Source organism: Ranitomeya variabilis, chromosome 6 (genome assembly GCF_051348905.1).
Source record: "Ranitomeya variabilis isolate aRanVar5 chromosome 6, aRanVar5.hap1, whole genome shotgun sequence".
NCBI lineage: Eukaryota > Metazoa > Chordata > Amphibia > Anura > Dendrobatidae > Ranitomeya > Ranitomeya variabilis.
In genome coordinates this window covers 478,223,650-478,242,230 of record NC_135237.1, presented here as the reverse complement: position 1 = coordinate 478,242,230, position 18,581 = coordinate 478,223,650, and the positions used below count along the sequence as shown (strand labels likewise).

The window sequence follows — 18,581 nt, the reverse complement described above, 5'->3', positions numbered from 1 at the left end:
CCTCTTCCCTGTGTGTAAGTCCAGTCTTTTTGCCAACTAGGCCTAGTCTTCATGAAGGCCAAGCCCAGTTTTATAAAAACTAAATTTATATACAGGAAATAGTGGAGCATATGTTAAAAATTGAGCTGCACAGGAACAAAAGAAAAATGATGCCAGATTCAAGAGATCAGCACCATTTACACCAGGTAACAAATGACCGTTCCTCTTTAAATTAATGGGATCCATAGATGGATCTTTTCTATTAGCAAATTGAGCAAACAGAAAATGTTGGTGTGAGCTCGGCTTTATGAGAAGCTTTGTTTTGAATAGTTCATCTCCTAGCTGAAAGAGCAATAGCGACATCTCCATATAATAAAGACATTGTGCATTGAGAAGAGTGACATGAAACGAGCGATGGTTATAAATACCTCTATTTTATCAAAGAACCTAATTATGTTGTGTACAGAAAGTTTCCTCTCTGGATGACAGTTGAACTGCACAGGTTGAAACAAGAATCTTATTTTAAATGTGTCATCATAATGTACTATACATGTTAGAGCAGGCAAAAAGGCGTTCATTAAAATTTTATCTATTTCTGAAGACAAGCCCGCTTCCCAGAGGGAGGAAGAAGCATTAAGGATGTGCAGCCATTTCTTACCTACAATCAATACAAGTTTCACACTACAAACGTCACTTTGATACTTACCTTAAATCTACACCACTCACGTCATAGAGAGGACAGGTTTATTGACCTAGTAGAGAAGCAGTTTTGAAAAGTGTGGAAAAAACTGAATGTGGCTAAAAGGTTTGCACCTCGTCGGACGTCATATTTTTCAGAAACATTTTAAAAGTGCCACCCAACTTATGCAACTGTAAGCCTGTACCATTGCTCCTGACTGTGATTTTATACAGATTTATTAAAAGTCATTGTTAAAGGTTATGGACACCCTTGACACGTAAAAACAAACAAACATGTTTACATGTGTCACTGAATACTTACAGTTGAAGGGAATTGGTCATACTCACAACAACCATGCTGCCTATATTTCGGGCATGTTACCATAGCATTTGACCCTCCATTCCATGGCTCCGTCGAAGCTTACAGCTGAACCCCGCTGATCGGACCATTGACTAGAATGATGGACATGGACTAATAGTGTACTCTATCATGCATCATTTTTGACTATAAACACCTAGTTGAGGCTGTCAGGAAGAAGTAGTCTACTATGTCTTGCTGCCTGCCTCCAATAGGTGTATATGGCGAAAATGATGGCCAACAGAGAACACTGTGACTCCGTCTCGATCATTATGGCCTCATCAGCGCATACACACAATCCCATCTTGTGGTGGATCAGATGTAAGCCACGATGAAGCCTTGGATCATAGGGTTAAACGCTATGTGAACATACTCTAAACCAGACACTGGTTGCATTATTGCTGCCATGTATGTTTTACTCTGAAACACCGTAACATTTAATCAAAAACACACCTTGAGAAACTGACCAGGGACCAGCTTTTTGGACTAGTTATCCAAGTCTCTTGGTCCCTGTCCTGACCCTTCAAAATGTGTCTTCTATGAAGAGTTTTAGAGTAAAACAAACATGACTGCAATAGCACAGCCGGCGTCCAACTCAAGCTGCTCACGGATCTAGCAGCAAAAGTCTCATAACAGGATCCTTTTAATAAAATTGCAGTCTGCCATCTTGGGCGCATATGTTATATGTATGTGTGCGTAATGTGAATATGTATGTAAATGTTCCTGTGTACATGTAGGTGGGGCCTGACAGATGACACCAGTCCTGCACATGGCTCAACTTTGTCGGTGTCCACCCGCAATGAAATTATATAAACTTATGCACTAGGGTGGTATATATTGCAGTTTTATAATATTTGTATCAAACTGAAAAATATTGCTATGGCATTAAAGTAACTAAAAGAAAATAAAGAAAATGAAAATATTTCATAGCAAAAAGGAAAACATCTCTGCAATAATAATATTTGAGAGTTTTTATGTTTTTAGCAAACAGCACATCCCATAAACCTTGTTCACTCTGAAGTCACATTCTCTCAGCTAATTGCTAGCCAACCTCATGCCCAATCTAGGCTGATGGTATAGGCTGGAGCCTATTGTGTCTATGGATGCCGCGTAGCAACCACAGCTCCGTGCTGCTAAAAATACAGCCTCGACTGCAGCACGCCATAGCGTTAGGAAGAAGGAGGCTCTGCACTTGGGAGAATAACTTGTTTTTAAAGGTTTAGTTATTGGTAGGTGCTAGTTCTTCAGAAACTAACCCTGCATTAAAGGGTTAAAAAAAGCTGAAATGCATCCCATGTGCTCAAGGTAATCAACAAATTGCACGTATATGACATGGGCCGCTTGTAGATAAAAGCTCGTCTATTGTCTTTCTCAAAACAGCGTCTCAAATACTAGACCAGGACAGGAAAAGAAAGAAAGCATGACTTTTATTTTTAAGGGGACATATTTAGAACTGTATGGGGGCATTACCTATCTAAGACTCAAAATAGTTTCCTTTACGCCAGTTGCCTGAATACAGTTGTTAAAATCACAGTTGTATAGCTGTCATGGTTGCCAGCTGATTCCAAATCACTGACAACAATTTAGGGTACTGTAGGTTGGACTCGTCGTCTCCAACAGTTGGTTAGTTTGTCCCCTCCGACCTCCTTCCAGTCCCTCTGGCAGATGATCCAGTTAGGGATAACTTTTTTGACAGGTGGTAGACCTGGCGCAAATCAATTTACAAGACCCAGTCCATCGGCCTTGTCAGTATTCCGTGATAGCGGGATGGGAGCCCTGAAAGCCACCTCCTATCTAAAGGCATCTGTGGCTCCACTTTTGATTAGCTGGCCTGGCACGATATCACTGTTGCAACAGGATACACATATCTTGCCAAGCCGGCTAATCAATAGAAGGGCCTCCAATGCCATCAGGTAAAAGGTGGTTCTCAGGGCTCCCGTCCAGTAACCACAGATTACTGATGTGTCCAATGGACCTGCTAATCAATTCGTACCAACAGTAACTGGTGGGAATATCACATCCATATATTGCGAATAGCTAAGAAACACTAGGCACAAGCTTCAGGGCTATTGCTAGGACTGGAATAAATCATAGAAAAGGTATATGATTATGAATATTATTGTATGAAAAGATGTCTTCAGTTTATTATCATGCCATATATTAGGAGTTTTTTAATTGCTTTATTTGATGAAAAATAATAATATTAAACCCCACCAATCACTGGACATCCCTTTTAAGTTTCAGATGTGGATGGCAAAAGCAGATACTAAACTGAACCTTTGCTTTGGGTAAAAAAAAAACTAGCTATGTCTCTGGACAAGGTGCATGGTAAACTTCAGTTGTCAAGTTTAATTTTCATGAGGAATAACAGAGGTATTGCATAGAACATGATTTAGAAAAAAATGTTTTTAGTGTTTAGTAAAACAAAAATAGTTGATATGTCCTCTTTAATAATCATGATAATATCCACAATCAGACACGTTGTATAATATTTGCAGTCCCTTTTTTTCAATTATATATATATATATATATATATATATATATATATATATATATATATATACACACACATATTGTATATACACTGCTCAAAATATAAAGGGAATGCTTAAACAACAGAATATAACTCCAAGTAAATCAAACTTCTGTGAAATCAGACTGTCCACTTACGAAGCAACACTGTTTGACAATAAATTTCACATGCAGTTGTGCAAATGGAATAGACAACAGATGGAAATTATTGGCAATTATCAAGACTCACTCAACAAAGGAGTGGTTCTGCATGTGGGGACCACAGACCACATCTCAGTACCAATGCTTTCTGGCTGATGTTTTGGTCACTTTTAAATGTTGGTTGTGCTTTCACACTCGTGGTAGCATGAGACAGACTTTGCAACCCACACAAGTGGCTCAGGTAGTGCAGCTCATCCAGGATGGCACATCAATGCGAGCTGTGGCAAGAAGGTTTGCTGTGTCTGTCAGCGCAGTGTCCAGAGGCTGGAGGCGCTACCAGGAGACAGGTCAGTACACCAGGAGATGTGGAGGAGGCCGTAGGAGGGCAACAACCCAGCAGCAGGACCGCTACCTCAGCCTTTGTGCAAGGAGGAACAGGAGGAGCACTGGCAGAGCCCTGCAAAATAATCTCCAGCAGGCCACAAATGTGCATTTGTCTGCGCAAATGGTTAGAAACTTACTCCATGAGGATGGTCTGAGTGCCCGACATCCACAGATGAGGGTTGTGCTCACAGCCCAACACTGTGCAGGACGCTTGGCATTTGCCACAGAATACCAGGATTGGCAACTTCGCCACTGGCGCCCTGTGCTGTTCACAGATGAAAGGAGGTTCACACTGAGCATATGTGACAGATGTGACAGAGTCTGGAGATGTCATGGAGAGCGATCTGCCTACAACATCCTTCATCATTGGCAGTGGGTCAGTAATGGTGTGGGGTGGCATTTCTTTGGAGGGTCGCACAGCCCTCCATGTGCTCACCAGAGGTAGCCTGACTGCCATTAGGTACTGAGATGAGATCCTCAGACCCCTTGTGAGACCATATGCTGGAGCGGTAGGCCCTTGGTTCCTCGTAATGCAGGACAATGCCAGACCTCATGTGGGCTTATCCAACTTCAGTGGAAATGCCTCAAGACAAGGAAATGATGCTCAGTAGTGTGTGTTGCCTCCACGTGCCTGTATGACTTCCCTACAATGCCTGGGCATGCTCCTGATGAGGCGGCGGATCGTCTCCAGAGGAATCTCCTCCCAGAACTGGACTAAAGCATCCGCCAACTCCTGGACAGTTTGTGGTGCAACGTAACATTGGTGGATGGTGCAAGACATGATGTCCCAGATGTGTTCAATTGGGTTCAGGTCTGGGGAATGGGTGGGCAAGTCCATAGCTTCAATGCCTTCATCTTGCAGGAACTGCTGACACACTCCAGCCACATGAGCACATAAGGACCTCCCAAAAGAACTTAGACAGGCCACAATGAATGTTGAGTTAAAAAAATATATAATTTATTTATATCAAGAAGATAAAAAGCCTCAAGCTATTATACACAATCCAAACATGATGAAACAGTACCTCCAATCAAAAAGACAGATCTCGTGTAAATCATACACTGATACCTGTATGTTAACAACTGTACAATAAATATTTAAGCAGGCCAACAAATGGCTTTATGCCGTATAAATCAACATACTGGTAATCGATAATATATATGAGAAAACCTAAAGGGAAACCCCATATAGAAAGTGCCAAGTGCATAGAGCCAAACAACCACGCATACAGGTCATCTATTTAGAGAGCTACAGGTAATGGTAACAGGGTATTACCCTACTGTCGGTACATGCTATCCTGAAAAAACATCTAGACAGCATGCCTGTAATATTGCGGGTTCATTTGCAAAGTATATGAAACCTCAAAACATAATTACCACAGTGGGTTAACACGAGACCTGAGCAGACCCCTACGCGTGTTTCGATGAATTCTTACGGGGGCATCCCCATGTTTCCTGGTGCACTGGCCTGTCTCCTGGTAGCGCCTCCAGCCTCTGGACATTACGCTGACAGACACAGCAAACCTTCTTGCCACAGCTTGCATTGATGTGCCATCCTGGATGAGCTGCACTTCCTGAGCCACTTGTGTGGGTTGTAGAGTCCGTCTCATGCTACCATGAGTGTGAAAGCAAAACCGACATTCAAAAGTGACCAAAACATCAGCCAGAAAGCATTGGTACTGAGATGTGGTCTTTGGTCCCCACCTGCAGAACCACTCCTTTATTGAGTGTGTCTTGATTGATAATTGCCAATAATTTCCATCTGTTGTCTATTCCATTTGCACAACAGCATGTGAAATTGATTGTCAAACAGTATTGCTTCCTAAGTGGACAGTTTGATTTCACAGAAGTTTCATTTTACTTGGAGTTATATTCTGTTGTTTAAGTGTTCCCTTTATTTTTTTGAGCAGTGTGTGTGTGTGTATATACAGTACAGACCAAAAGTTTGGACAAACCTTCTCATTTAAAGATTTTTCTGTATTTTCATGACTATGAAAAATGTAAATTCACACTGAAGGCATCAAAACTATGAATTAACACGTGGAATTATAAACTTAACAAAAAAGTGTGAAACAACTGAAAATATGTCTTATATTGTAGGTTCTTCAAAGTAGCCACCTTTTGCTTTGATGACTGCTTTGCACACTCTTGGCATTCTCTTGATGAGCTTCAAGAGGTAGTCACCGGGAATGGTTTTCACTTCACAGGTGTGCCCTGTCAGGTTTAATAAGTGGGATTTCTTGCCTTATAAACGGGGTTGGGACCATCAGTTGTGTTGTGCAGAAGTTTGGTGGATACACAGCTGATAGTCCTACTGAATAGACTGTTAGAATTTGTATTATGGCAAGAAAAAAGCAGCTAAGTAAAGAAAAACGAGTGGCCATCATTACTTTAAGAAATGAAGGTCAGTCAGTCTGAAAAATTTCGAAAACTTTGAAAGTGTCCCCAAGTGCAGATGCAAAAACCATCAAGCGCTACATAGAAACTGGTTCACATGAGGAACGCCCCAGGAAAGGAAGACCAAGAGTCACCTCTGCTTCTGAGGATAAGTTTATCTGAGTCACCAGCCTCAGAAATCGCAGGTTAACAGCAGCTCAGATTAGAGACCAGGTCAATGCCACACAGAGTTCTAGCAGCAGACACATCTCTCACAACTGTTAAGAGGAGACTTTGTGCAGCAGGCCTTCATGGTAAAATAACTGCTAGGAAACCATTGCTAAGGACAGGCAACAAGCAGAAGAGACTTGTTTGGGCTAAAGAACACAAAGAATGGACATTAGACCAGTAGAAATCTGTGCTTTGGTCTGATGAGTCCAAATTTGAGATCTTTGGTTTCAACCACTGTGTCTTTGTGCAAAGCAGAAAAGATGAATGGATAGACTCTACATGCCTGGTTCCCACCGTGAAGCATGAAGGAGGAGGTGTGATGGTGTGGGGGTGCTTTGCTGGTGACACTGTTGGGGATTTATTCAAAACTGAAGGCATACTGAACCAGCATGGCTACCACAGCATCTTGCAGCGGCATGCTATTCCATCCGGTTTGCGTTTAGTTGGACCATCATTTATTTTTCAACAGGACAATGACCCCAAAAACACCTCCAGGCTGTGTAAGGGCTATTTGACCAAGAAGGAGAGTGATGGGGTGCTACGCCAGATGACCTGGCCTCCACAGTCACCAGACCTGAACCCAATCGAGATGGTTTGGGGTGAGCTGGGCCGCAGAGTGAAGGCAAAAGGGCCAACAAGTGCTAAGCATCTCTGGGAACTCCTTCAAGATTGTTGGAAGACCATTCCCAGTGACTACCTCTAGAAGCTCATCAAGAGAATGCCAAGAGTGTGCAAAGCAGTCATCAAAGGAAAAGGTGGCTACTTTGAAGAACCTAGAATATAAGACATATTTTCAGTTGTTTCACACTTTTTTGTTAAGTATATAATTCCACATGTGTTAATTCATAGTTTTGATGCCTGCAGTGTGAATGTACAATTTTCATAGTCATGAAAATACAGGAAAATCTTTAAATGAGAAGGTGTGTCCAAACTTTTGGTCTGTACTATATATATATATATATATATATATATATATATATATATATATATATATATATATATATATATATATATATATATAATATATAAAGCTGAATGTGTGTATGTGTGTATGTCCAGGATTGGCATCTGAACCGTCGCAGCTACAGCCACAAAATTTTGCACAGTCACACGTCTGGACCCCGAGAGCGTCATAGGCTATGTTGTGAGGTGAAATTTTAACCCCGCGCTTTCCAATTCACCAAACAATTTTGCCCCTATCTACATAATGGGGAAAAAGTGAAAGGAAAAGTGTTGGAGGCGTCGCAGCTACAGGCACAAAATTTTGCACAGTCACACGTCTGGACCCCGAGAGCTTCAAAGCTATGTTGTGAGGTGAAATTTTAACCCCGCGCTTTCCAATTCACCAAACAATTTTGCCCCTATCTACATAATGGGGAAAAAGTGAAAGGAAAAGTGTTGGAGGCAAATTAACAGCTGCCAGATGTGAACAAGGGGGACTTAAAGAATGAGAGCGATGGCGCCAAAGAGTATATACTGTACAGTTGCTAAGGTGGGGCCCCAACATGGGATAATCACCACACCACCACGGGGATATGAACACACACACAAAATGCGCCACACACTACCACGTGCTCGAACACATATACCACCCTCAGCGCACATTTCACCACACATACACCAACCTCGCCACATAAAAGTCGAAACACAAAAGTCGCCGCTCAAAACTCGCCACGCGCAAAACTCTCCACATGCAAAACTCGCCACATGTGCAAAACTCACCTCATGGAAAACTCGCCACACGCAAAACTTGCACACGCGGAAAAATTGCCACATGCACAAAAGTTGCAACACATGCAAAAGTTGCCTCACACAAAACTTGCACATACTCAAAAGGCACCACACATAAAACTCGCCACGCGCAAAACTCGCCATGCGCAAAACTTGCTGCACACAACTTGCTACACTAACCTGTCACATGCAACTCGACACACAAAAAGTTGCTACACGCATGTCACCACACAAAACTCATCTCACAAAAGTCGCTACATGCATGTTGCCACACTCAACTCAACACACACAACTTGACACACGAAACTCGCCCTAAAACACACACAAGTCTGGTATTATCCTTCAAAAATAAAAATCTGATTAATAAGCAGACAAACTACAAGAGCAACAAATGTACCATAAAGGAATCCGGCAGCTGTCAGTCACATGACCAGTCTATTATGTGTATGTGTGAGCTAATATATACTGCCAGGGGGTGGGCTTCCTGTTGGCTGGGGATTTATCAGGCTGCCAATTTAGCTTACAAATACTGAGGTAAAAATACTGACCAAATAACGTGTGAACGAGGTCTAATACAGGAGGAGATGACATACAGATATATACTATATACAGGAGGAGATGACACACAGGTATATACTATATACAGGAGGAGATGACACACAGATATATACTATATACAGGAGAGATGACACACAGGTATATACTATATAGAGGAGGAGATGACATACAGGTACATACTACATACAGGAGGAGATGACATACAGGTATATACTATATACAGGAGGAGATGACACACAGGTATATACTATATACAGGAGCAGATTACCTACAGGTATATAGTATATACAGGAGGAGATGACATGCAGGTATATGCTATGTATAGGAGGAGATGACATACAGGTATATACTATATACAGGAGGAGATGACACACAGATATATACTATATATAGGTGAGATGACACACAGGTATATACTATATACAGGAGGAGATTACATACAGGTATATACTATATATAGGAGGAGATGACATACAGGTATATACTATATACAGGGGAGATGACACACAAAAGGTATATACTATATACAGGGGAGATGACATACAGGTATATACTATATACAGGAGATGACATACAGGTGTATACTATATATAAGGGAGATGACAATCATGTATATACTGAGGTGAAAAAGAGAGGTGTGAGGTGAAAATGAAAAGGTGTGAGTGCAAAATGAGAGGAGTGAGGGAAAATAGTGGAGTGATCGGAAAATGACAGATGTGAGTTTGAAATGACAAGTGTTAGGGGGGAATGAGAGGAGTGAGGGGGAAAATAAGAGGAGTGAGGGGGAAAATGAGAGGTGTGAGGGAGAAAATGAGAGATGTGAGGGGGAAAATGAAAGATGTGACGGGGAAAATGAGAGGCGTGATGGGAAAATAAAAGAAGTGAGGTGCTATAACTAACCACAGATATTTACTATGCCCAGGCAACGCCGGGCTCTTCAGCTAGTATATATATATACACGAAGCATCTGCAAGGAGTTTGTATGTTCTCCCCGTGTTTGTGTGGGTTTCCTCCGTGTTCTCCGGTTTCTTCCCACACTCCAAAGACATCTTGATAGGGAATCTAGATTGTGAGCACCTACGCGCAGCACGGTGGCTCAGTGGTTAGCACTGCGGCCTTGCTGTGCTGGAGTCCTAGGTTTAAATCCCACCAAGAACAAAATCTGCAAGGAGTTTGTATGTTCTCCCTGTGTTTGAGTGGGTTTCCTCCGGGTTCTCCGGTTTCCTCCTACAATCTAAAGACATAGTGTTAGGGAATCTAGATTGTGAGCCCCGATGGAGACAGTGATGATGAAGCCTGTAAATCACTGTGGAAATAATGGTGTTATAAGTAGAAATGTGTGGACCCATGGAAGTTTGTGTTCTGGTACCCTACCCGAACTTTAGTCCAAAGTTTGGTTCTGGTACCAGAACTTTACCCAAACTTGAACCAGAACCTGAACCCTATTGAAAACAATGGGCTCTTGAACTTTGAAGCAGGAAAATTTTCTATCTCTATGCTCCCGGACTTCCCCCCTAAATCCAAACATTAAAACAGACTTCCGGTAGATGTACGTTTTCGGAATTTGGCACTGGACACTATCTCTCTGGTACAAACAACAAACTTTCAAGTTCGGGCTCACTCATCTGTAGTTATTATAAGCGAGTAAAATAAAGAAATATTAATATATAAATGACAAGAAAAACCTGTTCATATCCCCTGGGTTGGAACATCTGGGTAGCTGCATTTGCTGTTCTAGATAATATATAAGTCATAGTTTATAAGTGTCAGTGAGTAGGAAAATATGGAGTGCTTACAGTACATATATTATAAGTACTAAACTACATAGAATGAAAAGTATCAGCACATTTTCATCTCAGTTTAGTCAAGTTAATGCACAATCTAATGAACAATCTATAAATCCATTTAAGTGCTGGTTACATTTTTCTGTTAAAAAGAAATGAAATCATACGTAGTTGTATTAATCACCACTAATTATTCCGCTAGAGGAAATGGAACATTACGTTTCAGTTTATGTACATTTGCTTCCCGCTACGCTGTTCCTTTAGGCACTTGTTTTACAATGGCTTCTATATTGCTGGCATCATTTCTAAGTACAAAACAAAAAAATAAATAAGTAAATGCAAGGGAATATTTTACAGTAAAATATGGTATAGGATGGAAAAGAACTGTGAATAAAGAATAACAGAACAGTGAAAAAAGAACTGTAATAAAATATTTCACACTTATTTCCAATTGCGAGGAAGGTGGCACAAACAAATGTGTAAGCAATTGACGACATTATTGAGAAAAGGGACAGGTGGAAGAGGAGCATCACTGCAGGATCAGATTACATAGGTTAAGTCTGTCGTCTGTTACCTTGGAGACACATAGGTCTCCATAGGAACTGTAGACAGAAAACCGGAAGTAAATATAATTAAGATATTAAAGTTGCATAATTTTCTATGGAAGGTGCAATGTAACAATTAGCAAACAGTTGTTTCAGAAGTAGATTCCAGAATTACTGATTTAAAAGAGCAACACAAAAATAATGGTAAAAATATACCATATGGTGTTAAATGACAATTATAAAATGAAGTTGACATTAAAATATTCTAAAGTCCTCCATACATGTAGGATAAAAATGAGTTAAACCCACCAATTGTGGTGCATTTGTAAGGGGCTTTCTGACTCTCCTCATATAGGAGATGAACTAGAGAAGGACCAGGCAGAGCAAAATCTAGCATCGGATATTTTGCTGTGTGACTGTAGACTTATGAATCCCCCAGTGCACGCACTGTGTGCTATGGGGATTTGCCAATTTCTGAGTCGGGACCGGAGGGTATGTATGCATTATACATACTCCTGGCCAGTGAGCGGGGCCTCACTCTCCATACACTTGTAGCGATGCTCTGTCCTCTAGACAGCCACGTCCACTGGCCTCACTAGACAGGGTGTAGACTCACTCAATACAAGTGTATAGGAGCAAGGCCACACCCACTGGTCTGCGCTTCATGCTCTGTGTGAAGAGCGAGGCCACACCCACTGGTCGGCTGCATGCTCTGAGTGAAGAGCGAGGCCACACCCACTGGTCTGTGCTTCATGCTCTGAGTGAAGAGCAAGTCCACACCCACTGGTCTGTGCTTCATGCTCTGTGTGAAGAGCGAGGCCACACCCACTGGTCTGTGCTTCATGCTCTGTGTGAAGAGCGAGGCCACACCCACTGGTCTGTGCTTCATGCTCTGTGTGAAGAGCGAGGCCACACCCACTGGTCGGCTGCATGCTCTGAGTGAAGAGCGAGGCCACACCCACTGGTCTGCGCTTCATGCTTTGTGTGAAGAGCGAGGTCACACCCACTGGTCTGCGCATCATGCTCTGTGTGAAAAGCGACGCCACACCCACTGGTCTGTGCTTCATGCTCTGTGTGAAGAGCGAGGCCACACCCACTGGTCTGTGCTTCATGATCTGTGTGAAGAGCGAGGCCACACCCACTGGTCTGTGCTTCATGCTCTGTGTGAAGAGCGAGGCCACACCCACTGGTCGGCTGCATGCTCTGAGTGAAGAGCGAGGCCACACCCACTGGTCTGTGCTTCATGCTCTGTGTGAAGAGTGAGGTCACACCCACTGGTCTGCGCATCATGCTCTGTGTGAAGAGCGAGGCCACACCCACAGGTCTGTGCTTCATGCTCTGTGTGAAGAACGAGGCCACACCCACTGGTCTGTGCTTCATGCTCTGTGAAGAGCGAGGCCACACCCACTGGTCGGCTGCATGCTCTGAGTGAAGAGCGAGGCCACACCCACTGGTCTGCGCTTCTTGCTCTGTGTGAAGAGCGAGGCCACACCCACTGGTCTGCGCTTCATGCTCTGTGTGAAGAGCGAGGCCACACCCACTGGTCGGCTGCGTGTACTTCGATTCTGTGTTTGCTACACATTCTTTATATTCAACTTGTATATTAAATAAAAACAATACACACAGATAGAATTTGTGAGACTTTTGACTTACAAAGTGGTTTGAAATTGATGGTATCTTGGCCAGTGGATTGTGTATTGTTCTGACACTGAACATTGGACACCTTCAATCGACTGTTGGCTATAGTTATGCTTTTTGCTGTTTTTTTGTCTTGTGTTATCATCTTAGTCCATTGTCATGTTGTTTGTATTTTTGTTTGTCAGCTGTTAGTCGATACATGTTTTTCTTTGTTTGTTATCATTGTCTAGTGTTTTTGTCTCTTCATGTTTTTTGTTTTCTCTGGCTGTCTATATGCACACATAAGTGCCTGTTTATGGTGTTATTATTTAGCCTTTGCTCTTGTGGCCCTTGCTTTGCTTACTACGGTCGATATGTGGTCATATTTAGATTTGGTTGTGCACTTTGTGTGGATGGGTGGCACTGACACCTGTTTTTTAACATGTGTGCATGTGGCTGGCCGCTTTTTCTGCTGCGCTATCTTGCTTTGCTTACCCCTGCTTTTGCGCTATTTGCTCTGCTCCCTGTGTAGACGCTTCTTCAGCTCGCACTTACTGCGCATGTCCGTTTGCCTTGTCCTGTGCACGCATGCGACTATCTTTGGCACGCTGCACTACACGCATGCGCTGTGTTCTCTCCCTGCTGATTCACTCAAATTTATCACCATCTGCTGGCCTGGAGCATGGACAAGATGGCCGCGGCTTTGCATCGTTCCATGCCCCTGATCAGCGGTGGTGTTTTGCACAGGTTAATGCCCTCTTCAATCACTGTGAGTATGTATATATATTCACCACACACCCAGCACATTATGCTATTCTTCCCTGAGGAAGCCGCTCCTTCTGCGGCGATACGCATGGGATCCTATCCCACACCTCTTGTCCCCCATCATCAATGGTGGCTCCGCTTTTAAATTTTTGGACCATGGAAGTTAGGATATACTAGCGTCAGGACTGGGCATTTTTTATCTTAGCCCTCTTTATTTATTTGCTTCTCTACTCTTTCATTGCACTTCTCTGCTAGTACGCCACTAAGATCTGTTTAAACTCATATGGTACTGTGATACTGGTGTAAAAGCTGCCCATTGTGGGTTAGACATATTTATATCAAGATTGAACATTACCTCAAAGCCATTTTTGCACACTTTTTGCATATTATGTAGATTATATGTGTGTCTAGATGCTTTGGGGGAACATTGGTGTGATTTATCATTTCCCCTATAATAGGGCATGGTTTCTGTATAGGTAACTTTTTTTTGCAATTTTAATGTTTTTAATGTTCTTTGTGCTGTGTGTTATTTTCTACCAATAAAGCATTGAATTTTCTATAGTGAGGTGTTCCCATTTGTATGGGCATGATCTTTTCTTGTTTTTGTTACACACTCACTGGTCAGCCGCGTGCACTGTGTGGAGAGCGAGGCCATGCCCACTGGATGCCCGTGTGCTCTGTGTGGAGAGCGAGGCCATGCCCACTGGTCAGCCGCGTGCTCTGTGTGGAGAGCGAGGCCACACTCACTGGTCGGCCGTGTGCTCTGTGTGGAGAGCGAGGCCACACTCACTGGTCAGCCGCGTGCTCTGTGTGGAGAGTAAGGCCACACCCACTAGTCTGCCGCAAGCTCTGTGTGGAGAGTAAGGCCACACTCACTGGTCAGCTGCGTGCTCTGTGTGGAGAGCAAGGCCACACTCACTGGTCGGCCGTGTGCTCTGTGTGGAGAGCGAGGCCACACTCACTGGTCAGCCGCGTGCTCTGTGTGGAGAGTAAGGCCACACCCACTAGTCTGCCGCAAGCTCTGTGTGGAGAGTAAGGCCACACTCACTGGTCAGCTGCGTGCTCTGTGTGGAGAGTAAGGCCACACTCACTGGTCAGCTGCGTGCTCTGTGTGGAGAGTAAGGCCACACTCACTGGTCAGCCGCGTGCTCTGTGTGGAGAGTAAGGCCACACCCACTGGTCAGCCGCGTGCTCTGTGTGGAGAGCGAGGCCACACCCACTGGTCAGCCGTGTGCTCTGTGTGGAGAGCGAGGCCACACTCACTGGTCAGCCGTGTGCTCTGTGTAGAGAGCGAGGCCACACTCACTGGTCAGCAACGTGCTCTGTGTGGAGAGTAAGGCCACACCCACTGGTCAGCTGTGTGCTCTGTGTAGAGAGCGAGGCCACACTCACTGGTCAGCCGCGTGCTCTGTGTGGAGAGCGAGGCCACACTCACTGGTCAGCTGCGTGCTCTGTATGAAGAGCAAGGCCACGCCCACTGGTCGGCCACGTTCTCTTTGTGGAGAGCGAGGCCACACTCACTGGTTGGCCACGTGCTCTGTGTGGAGAGTGAGGCCACACTCACTGGTCGGCCGCGTGCTCTGTGTGAAGAGCGAGGCCATGCCCACTGGTCGGCCGCGTTCTCTTTGTGGAGAGCGAGGCCACACTCACTGGTTGGCCACGTGCTCTGTGTGGAGAGTGAGGCCACACTCACTGGTCGGCCGCGTGCTCTGTGTGAAGAGCGAGGCCATGCCCACTGGTCGGCCGCGTGCTCTGTGTGTCGCCCACTGGACAGGAGTATGTATAACACATATGTACCCTCCGGTTCCAACTCAGAAATAGGTGAATCCCCACAGCGCAGAGTGTGTGCACTGGGGGGATTCATAAGTCTGCAATCACACAGACTGACTGCAGACTGATGGATTTGGACTGGACAATCCCTTTAATTTTTCACATGTATGAGGGCCTCAGAAGAAATATAGCTTTTGGCCAGTCGAGGGTTTGGCCGACTGCTATCTCCTTGTATGTCCAGTTAAAAAGGATTTTGTCAGCACAAAATGATTGTTCAAACCAAGCATAGACCCTCGATGCATCCTTAGTGTGGCCGATCAGTTCAGTCCCCATCCGACCTTGTTTTGTATCTGTCTCTGCCCTTGATTAACATCTCTGGTTTTGCAAGAGCTGGATGATGACTGAGATAGATGTATGTGGTGCTCTAAACTGTATGGTCACGCCTAGGGTGCACCGAGTACCCGTGCTTGTTTTGAACAATCATACTGTGCTGATAGACTTCCTTACAGTAGATAACTTTCTGAAGCTTTAAACAATTTTGGAGATTTTTTTTAGATTCTATTATATAAAGAATGAAACCAAAATGTCCCCATCCTAATCGGTCTGTCTGTTCATCCCACAATCCATTCATTTATCATAGAAGCGCAAGCACAGCGTCCGTCGTCCTCCCCTGCTCACACGAGCTTCGGCTCCCTTTCCCCTGGCTATGAATTTTATCTGAAGATGGAATTAATAAAGAGTTGATTTTCTGAAGACCGGTGAGTGCCTTCTTAATTTTTCTCGTATGGATTGCCATTCATTTATCTACTTACCATAGAAAGCATAAACCATCTACTATATAATTGTCTAAGGGTCACTTCCGTCTTTCTCTCCTTCTGTGTGTCTGTCTGTCATGGATATTCATTGTTCACAGCCTCTGTCTGTCATGGAAATCCAAGTCGCTGATGTGGCCGTTTTGCCGCGACCAGACCAATCAGCACAGTCTGTCGGCAAAATGGCCGCTCCTTCCTCCCCGCAGTCAGTGCCCGCTCCTTAATCCCCTCCAGTCAGCGCTCACACAGGGTTAATGGCAGCGGTAACGGACTGCGTTATGCCGCAGTGTAATACACTCCGATACCGCTGCTATTAACCCTGTGTGATCAACTTTTTATTATTGATGCTGCCTATGCGGCATCAATAGTTAAAAGATCTAATGTTAAAAATAATAAGAAAAATAAAAAATCATTATATACTCACCGTCCGCCGGCCCCCGGATCAGGAACAGGCCTTCCCCGCTCCTCGCGATGCTTCGGTGACCGCTCCGCATTGCAGTCTCGCGAGATAATGATGTAGCGGTCTCGCGAGACCGCTACGTCATCATCTCGCGAGACTGCAATGCACTCTTGGGACCGGAGCGCGAGGAGCGTCGGTAACCGCTTCGCCTGGATCCAGGGCCAACGGAAGGTGAGTATATAACTATTTTTTATTTTAATTCTTTTTTTTAACAGGGAAATGATGCCCACATTGCTATATACTGCGTGGGCTGTGCTATATACTACGTGGGCTGTGCAATATAATACATGGGCTGTGCAATATACTACGTGGGCTGTGCAATATACTGCTTGGGCTGTGCAATATACTGCGTGGGCTGTGCAATATAATACGTGGGCTGTGCAATATAATACGTGGGCTGTGCAATATAATACTTGGGCTGTGCAATATACTACGTGGGCTGTGCAATGTACTGCGTGGGCTACGCTATATACTATGTGGGCTGTGCAATATAATACGTGGGCTGTGCAATATAATATGTGGGCTGTGCAATATAATACATGGGCTGTGCAATATACTACGTGGGCTGTGCAATGTACTACGTGGGCTGTGCAATGTACTACGTGGGCAATATACTACGTGGGCTGTGCAATGTACTACGTGGGCTGCACAATGTACTACGTGGGCTGTGCAATGTACTGCATGGGCTGTGCAATATACTACGTGGGCTGTGCAATATACTACGTGGGCTGTGCAATATACTACGTGGGCTGTGATATACACTACGTGGGCTGTGATATACACTACGTGGGCTGTGCTATACACTACGTGGCTTGTGTTATACACTACATGGGCTGTGTTATACACTATGTGGCCTGTGTTATGCACTACGTGGCCTGTGTTATACACTACATGAGCTGTGTTATACACTATGTGGTCTGTGTTATACACTACGTGGGCTGTGTTATGCACTACATGGGCTGTGTTATACACTGCGTGGGCTGTGTTATACACTACGTGGGCTGTGTTATACACTACATGGGCTGTGTTATATACTGCGTGCGTGGCCTGTTATATACTACGTGAGCTGTGTTATATGCTATGTGGGCTGTTATAAACTACGTGGCTGTGTTATATGCTATGTGGGCTGTTATACACTCCGTGGGCTGTGCTGTATACTACGTGGCTGTGCTATATACTCTGTGGGCTGTGTTATATACTATGTGGCTGTGCTATATACTCCATGGGCTGTGCTATATACTCCGTGGGCTGTGCTATATACTCCGTGGCTGTGCTATATACTACGTGGCTGTGCAATATACTACATGGCCTGTTATATACTACATGGCCGGCCGCGAACAATCAGCGACAGGCGCAATCCTGTGTATTCAATGTATTATTCTAAAATCTTCATAAATAAACTACATACATATTCTAGAATAGGGGTCCGTCCATAACACTTATTGCTCACAAGAAGCAGTGTAACAGAAATAGCACAAAATCCTCACATATTATAAAAATAATACTTTATTAAGCAAATTAAAATAATACACTTATAATAGTAACAACCTGAAGAAGTGGACGAAACGCACGTCGGGGCAGAGGGACCGGGCACTCTTTTCACACATAGTAAGTATTGCAGTGGGTTTCATTTATCTCCTAACTTGGCATTAAGGAACTAGTCGATCCCAGAGATTTATGAGGGCAAAATGATAATAGATGATATCCGATGCTGCGGTATTTAGGAGATTATTTGTAAATTGGCCCGTGCAATAGGCGTTATACCCGGTTTTTGCATTGATTGTGGGGTGATATAACGTTGTTATTGGGAAGTAAAAACCTGATATTGATTGTGACCGGATTTATTGCTTTAACCCCTTA

The 18,581-nt window shown here is 43.9% G+C and overlaps 1 protein-coding gene across 1 annotated transcript in view; it reads right to left on the bottom strand.

The window, feature by feature from the left end:
* Positions 1-18,581, bottom strand: part of KCNB2 (potassium voltage-gated channel subfamily B member 2) — a 372,379-nt gene that overhangs the window by 156,940 nt on the left and 196,858 nt on the right. The gene's annotated exons all lie outside the window — the stretch shown is intronic.